Source organism: Lepus europaeus, chromosome 3 (genome assembly GCF_033115175.1).
Source record: "Lepus europaeus isolate LE1 chromosome 3, mLepTim1.pri, whole genome shotgun sequence".
NCBI lineage: Eukaryota > Metazoa > Chordata > Mammalia > Lagomorpha > Leporidae > Lepus > Lepus europaeus.
Window position 1 is genome coordinate 31,364,346 of NC_084829.1, and position 6,002 is coordinate 31,370,347.

Here is a 6,002-nt window from a genome sequence, read left to right on the forward strand (position 1 = left end):
TTTGTTTTTGGCCAGGCTTGGGTAGGTTTTGATGAGCACGGCTGCTCCATACTGCAGAGACCGCTAACACCTCTCACACGGGAGCTCTGGGTACTTCTCAGTCTCTGAGGGCGCTCCTTGCTTCTGCAGCCCCATTGGCCTCCTCTTGCTGCCTGTTGGTCCAAAAGCCAAGCCTTTTGCTTCTAGCCTGCTGCTCAGCGGGCAAGGGTGGGCCTCTCTGCCCGCTGACCTCAGGATTAAGTGCTTGCCGAACTTCAACAAGTGGCGGCTTGCACGGTCAGCCAGCTCGGGCAGGTCCGGGAAGCCTCGTTCACTCCTGTTGCTCATCGACCTCTGCCAGCCCACGGCTTTGGGTCCGTTCATGAGTAAAGCTGACAGTAAGGCCTTAGACAGCTGAGGCGTTCGCATTTAATCCCACTGAAATGACAGCTTAAAACTCGAGCGTTCTAGATGGCTGACAAGAGGAAATGGGGAAACCAAACCTCCCCGTGCCCTTGACTCACACTCGAGCCAAGATCAGCCTTTTCCAGCCAAGGGAGGACCCTGTGGACCTTGCTGCCGTCACAGACCAGCGCGGTTCTGGTGGTGCAGCTCACACCAAAAGTCACATTCCTGCCAGGGGGCGAGGGACACTCTCCTTTGCCCAGCCAGGCTGCTAAGCAGTGGCGTAGAGCTGTCGCTAGCATGGTCTCTTGTAGAGATGGAAGACAGGCAATGGCGCAGATTCGGGTTATAGGAAGTAGTCTGAATCTTCCATCTGCTGGTTCACTCCCCAGATGCCCACAAGGCTAGGTTGGGACAAAGCCAAGAGCCAAGAACTCCAACTGGGTCTCCCATTGGAGTGGTGGGGACTCGGATACTGGAGCTGTCACCTGCTGCCTCTCAGGAGGAATTTTAGCTTGGATTTGGAATCAGGAGCAGAGCCCCGACCCAGACCCAGACCCAGACCCTCTAAATAAGGGGGGGTGCCCCAAGTCACATCTTCAGCTGCTGTGCCAAAATGCCCCTCCACAATTTTGTGAACTACCCTCATGTTTCTACTTCTGTCCCTCCCCCAGTTCCATTTAGCAAAATGTTTTTTCTCCTACATCATTGCAGAAGTTTTTAGAAATTATGTAATCTCTACAGAATCTCAAGAAAATGGGTAACAAAGGGAGAGTCATAGAATCTGGGCTGTGCAGAGCTCCAGAAGCTACAAGAGTTAAGAGAAGGAACAAGAATCTTAAAATCGAACACTTTCTTCCTCCCTAGAAAATTGCCCCGAGTGTTCGTTAAGTCCGTCCAGCAAGGTTGCCGTCGCCCCCAGGCCATGACTGGAAGCGCCCCATTGGGAGGATCCGGGTGGTGACCACAGCTGATTCTGGGAACACCAACCCCCAGCAGCCCTGCAGCACCGTGACACACGATGTCCTGAAGTGTCCCAGTCCCTCCTGCTGTCGGCATCCACGGCGACACCTGCTGAGGGAGGCGGCTGCGCCTGGGAGCGAGCCGGTCAAGGACACCCGCTGCTCTGAATATCTCCCAATTCTGTCTGGTCACGGTTACTTCTTTGGAAAATTGCCTTTCAGCTATCTACCAGGTTTAGTCATGAAAACTATTTGAGAGAGACACACACAACTCAGATATAAGACATGTTCTGGGGCTGTGGCGTAGCGGATAAAGCCGCCACCTGTCGTGCTGGCATCCCATATGGGCACCGGTTCGAGTCCCGGCTGCTCTGCTTCCAATCCAGCTCCCTGATAATGCACCTGGGAAAGCAGTGGAGGATGGCCCAAGTGCTTGGGCCCCTGCATTCGCGTGGGAGACCTGGAGAAGCTGTTGCAGCCATTTAGGAGGTGAAACAGTGGATGGAAGATCTCTCTCTCTCTCTGTCTGTCTCTCTGTCTCTCTCTCTCTCTCTCTCTGTCTCACTCTGCCTTTCAAATAAATACATCTTTTAAGAGATATGACATATTCATGAAGTCTGATCAAATAAATAAGACAAATGTTGTCTGTTTCTCCCTATTTCTCTCATTCATTTACTCATCGTGTTACCAGTGCCTTGCACGATCCAGACATACTTCGTCTACCTGTGAGCTGAAGGCCTCTCAAGGGGGCCATACCTAGAGGCTGGCCTTGGGCCGCAACGCTTTCAGCTGCCTGCACTTTGCAATGCCCACATCCCATACCAGAGTGCGGTTCGAGTCCCAGCTGCCCTGCTTACGATCTAGCATTTCTACAAAGATGCCTGGGAGGGCAGCGAATGATGGCTCCAGTACCTGGGACCCTGCCACATGTGGGGGACCAGGATGGAGTCTCTGGCTCCCGGTTTTGGCCTGGCATAGACCAGGCTGTTGTGGCTATTTAGGGAGTGAACCAGCAGATGCAAGCTCTTTCTCTTTATGTCTTCCCCCCTCTCTGTTGCACAACCTTACAAATAAATCTTAAAAAGGGGGGGGGGGGCAATACTCAGCCTTCCCAACATCCAGGCCAAAGGCTTCTGTATATGGGATTTAGCTAACTGGTCACCCCACAGGTATGTGCTGAGCACCCCCCACGGGACAGGCCTCCACAGCAGTGACTGCGTCGTTTCAATCACGGGGTGAAACCAGAACACGGCGTCCGGGCCTGACCTGAGACTGGGAGGACACGGCTGCCTCTGTGAGTCACAGGGGCGGTCATGGAAGTGATGCTCAAGATGCCAAGGCCACGGACAAGGCCAGGGCATCGCCTAGGAGCCGTCCGCAAGGAATGCAGGGCAAAAAGCAAAGAGACGAGCAGATGTGAAACGGGCGATGGTTGCTTGTTCACCCGGCCGCTACGCTCAGCGTCACTGCATGGTTAAATACTGGAACTATGGAGTCACGGTCTAGAGTCAGGGGAACAGACTATTACATGGAAACATCAGAATCCAGTGTAAGCCTGTGCTTCCAAGGTTCTACTGCACCTGTTATCATCTGGACCTGGTGGCTACGACCTGGGTCAGCTTCAGACTGCTGAGCGGATGGCGCCCGAGGCAGGCAGGCAGGCTGACTTTTCTGGCACGTGGCAAGTGATGCGACTGGAACTCAGTGCAGGGGAGCACCAGGGAACTGAAAAGCCAGGGACTCGCCAGCTGCCCAAGGGCCCAGGGGCAGGACCTCTAACACCGCAGAGCCTGTCTTCCAGTCTTTAAACTGAAAGAATTGAATTGAGGAACCAAACATTGATTAAATGAAATCAAGCTGTGGCTGGGTGATTAGATTAGGCTGCTGTTCATGGAAGGGCTGATATTTCTCAAGATTGTGTTATACAACTTTTTCAAGAAAGAGTTTTGTTTTGCAAACTCCCAGTGTTGGCTTAAAAGGGTTTTATAATTAAATTACCTAACTATATATACAATAGGAAATGAAGTATAAAGTCCTTATGTTTATAGGACTATGGTTCCAATAATCAGAAATAACAGCAGTAATGCAGTACAATGCGTGATATTCTTGTGCAGGATAATGCTTTGCTTCCAACAGTAATGTGGCACCCCTGGTTACAGCATAGTTACCCACATCTCCACTGTCACATGATGTCTTCTTTCTTTCTTGGATTTTCTCGCACAAACTCTTTCAAAGCCTTCAGTTTCTTGGCCCCTGTGCTGTTACTTGCATTTCAAGTAATGAAAATGCTCCATTGGATTTTTAAGACAGTCTGTCCTCTATTCTTGTTTTTTTTTTTTTAATTTTATTGATCAATTTGAGAAGCAGAGAAAGAGACAGACACAGAGAAAGAGAGCTCGCATCTGTGGGTTCATTCCCCAAACACCTGCCATGGCCAGGCCTGAACCGGGCCAACCCAGGACTTGGGAACCCAATCCAGGCTTCACACATGAGCGGCAGGGCCCCAGCTGCTTGAGCCATCACTGCTGCCTCCCAGGATCTGCACCTGCAGGAAGCTGGAGGCAGGAGCCGGGGTCAGGTGCCAAACGCAGCTACTCTGATGTGAGAAGTGGCATCTTAACCACTCGTCTAAATACCCACTCCCCTTGTTCTAATCTTGTTGGCCTATGACAATTGTAAGGATAGTCATTTCTATTATCCTTAGGCTGGTTTTATATTCATCATCAATAGGATCCAGTAAATGCTTACGTTATGGGGAATTTAAAAGATTATCATCCACGGTAGTGGCCACTTATCCTGGTGGTTAAACACCTGCATCTCCTGTTGGGGTACCTGGGTTCGATTCCCAGCTCCAGCTCCTGATTCCAACTTCCTGCCTAGGAGGCAGATGTGATGACCCAAGCTATGGGGCCCCTGACACCTATGTAGGAGGCCAAGACGGAGGTCCCATCCTCAGCTTCAGCCCAGCCCTGCCTGTTGTGAGCATTTGGAGAGGGAACCAGCTGATGAGGGCACCCTGCTCACTCCCACCCCAATAAGTAAGTAAATAAATATATAAATAAAATGTTAAAAGTAATAAAAATGACCATCCAGGGGCCCAGTTTTGTGGGGCAGTGGGTTAAGCCGTCTCTTGCAATGCTGATATCCTCTATCAGAGTGCCAATTTGAGTTGCAGCTACTCTGCTTCCAATCCAGCTTCCTGCTAATGCACCTGAGAAGGTAGTAGAAGATGGCACAAGTACTCGGGCCCCTATCATCCAAGTGGGAGACCAGGATGGAGGGCCTCGCTCCTGGCTTTGACCTGGTCCAGCCCTAGATGCCACAGCCATTTGGAGAGTGAACCAGTAGACAGAAGATGTCTCTCAGTCTCTCCTCTGTCATTCTGCCTTTAAAATAAATACATTTTTAAAAATCTTCCAAAGAGATACCTGTGGCAGAAACAGCTAATTGCTGCCCAACATCCATTCTCCCCCTTCCTCCACCCTTAGAGAACCCAAGTTTCCTGGGGGCTGGCTCTGTGCCCAGCTGATGATGTCCAGTACCCCTCCTCCCTGGAAGCACAGTTATGGTCCATACATTGTGGGCGGAAGTCTCCGGTGTCCTTTCCAAACCACGAGGCAGAGGCTCATGAGGGAAAGCCCTTTACCCCTTGCCTGTCACTCCTCCCCCTGCCTGGAACACAGGTCTGGGAGTTGAATGTCCCCCATATTCCCATGTGTTAGAGGCTCGGTCCCAGGCTGACACGGTTGAGTGATGGTGGAAACTTTAGCAGCTCATCCTAGTGGGAGAGGGTTGTGACAACAGCCTGAATTCAGGTCCACCCAGTGTCTCCACTGTCACCATTCCTTGCTAACCATCTGATCTTTCCTCTGCACTTGCTCCATTGCCCACTGCCCTCATGGAAGCCAAACCAATGGATGAAATATGGTCTTTGACTTGAAGTTCCAAAGCTGTGAGCTAAATGACTCTCTTTCCTTTACAAAGCTAGGCTGCCTCGCACTTACATCACAGTTATAAAAAGCCAACTAATACAAGCTGAGACTGTAAGGAGACAAAGTAGGAGGCAGAGGCTTCCACTCTGAGAGTGGAGCAGAGGGAAGAAATCACCAGGCTCCCCAGTAGTGTCACTGAGCCTGGGCCACTCTTCTCTTCCCAGACCTTCTGTACAGCAGACAAATGGCATGCCGCAGCTTGCTTAGGCGAGCTCGTGTAATCCCAGCCCAGCGGGTGCCTAACGGATGCCATCCATCCTTTTAAATGCCACAGAGAGCCTGTGAACTCCTGAGAATACATTAGAGATTGCATCTGAGCAAACACTGGGGCAGCTCCTTTCCGGTGCCAAGAGGTTAAGAATGTGTAACCTTCCCATGGTGCAGAGCGGGAGAGCAGTGGCAAAAGGACCTCCCCTCTTTCCGCAGCCCAAGGAGGCAGTGGGCAGCAAAGGAGGAGTCTGGTGACTGGGAATGCTGCAAGGATATCATGATGTCTACCGCAGGGAAGGAGACAGCGCCTTAGTTAACACACAGGAAAAGTCAGGTGAATCTGTAAAACCCTCCCGCGCGGTGCAGGCTGGGGGCTGGGGCTGGGCATTCACCAACGGGCACCTGCAAGCACAAGGAATCTGAGTCTGCCTTGGCCTCCAGGAAGCAGAACTAC